Genomic DNA, 1,178 nt, shown 5'->3' with positions numbered 1-1,178 from the left:
ATCAAGCTACACACAAGACCTCATAGTGATAAAATTAAAACATACTTTTAGAAACTTTAGCAAATGTATAAAAAAATCTAAAAATTAAATACCTTATTTACTTAAGTATTTTTTTATTTATTTCACCTTTATTTAACCAGGTAGGCCAGTTGAGAACAAGTTCTCATTTACAATTGCGACCTGGCCAAGATAAAGCAAAGCAGTTCGACACATACAACAACAGAGAGTTACACATGGGAGTAAAACAGTAAATAATACAGTAGAAAACTAAGTCTATATACAATGTGAGCAAGTGATGTGAGATAAGGAGGTAAAGGCAAAAAAAAGGCCATGGTGGCAATAAATACAATATAGCAAGTAAAACACTGGAATGGTAGATTTTCAGTGGAAGAATGTGCAAAGTAGAGATAGAAATAAAGGGTTGCAAAGGAGCAAAATAAATAAATAAATACAGTAGGGGAAGAGGTAGTTGTTTGGGCTAAATTATAGATGGGCTATGTACAGGTGCAGGAATCTGTGAGCTGCTCTGACAGCTGGTGCTTAAAGCTAGTGAGGGAGATAAGTGTTTCCAGTTTCAGAGATTTTTGTAGTTCGTTCCAGTCATTGGCAGAGAGAACTGGAAGGAGAGGCGGCCAAAGGAGGAATTGGTTTTGGGGGTGACCAAAGAGATATACCTGCTGGAGTGCGTGCTACAGGTGGGTGCTACTATGGTGACCAGCGAGCTGAGATAAGGGGGGACTTTACCTAGCAGGGTCTTGTAGATGACCTGGAGCCAGTGGGTTTGGCGACGGGTATTCAGACCCTTTGCTATGAGACTCGAAATGGAGCTCAGGTGCATCCTGTTTAGAAATGATCATCCCTGAGATGTTTCTACAACTTGATAGAAGTCCACCTGTGGCAAATTCAATTGATTGGACATGATTTGGAAAGGCACACACCTATCTATATAAGGTCCCACAGTTAATAGTGCATGTCAGAGCAGAAACCAAGCCATGAGGTTGAATGAACTGTCCATAGAGCTCAGAGACAGGATTGTGTCGAGGCACAGATCTGGGAAGGGTAAAAGTGATAGGGTAATATTGTCACCCATCAGACTATTCTTGATTTAATCTTGGCTTTACATAAACTAAATAATATTCTGTAGTTTTTTTTTCACTTTTTCCTAATTGTAGAATAAT

Source organism: Oncorhynchus masou, unplaced genomic scaffold (genome assembly GCF_036934945.1).
Source record: "Oncorhynchus masou masou isolate Uvic2021 unplaced genomic scaffold, UVic_Omas_1.1 unplaced_scaffold_2360, whole genome shotgun sequence".
Taxonomy (NCBI): Eukaryota; Metazoa; Chordata; class Actinopteri; order Salmoniformes; family Salmonidae; genus Oncorhynchus; species Oncorhynchus masou.
Note: the sequence above shows the minus strand (reverse complement) of the source record.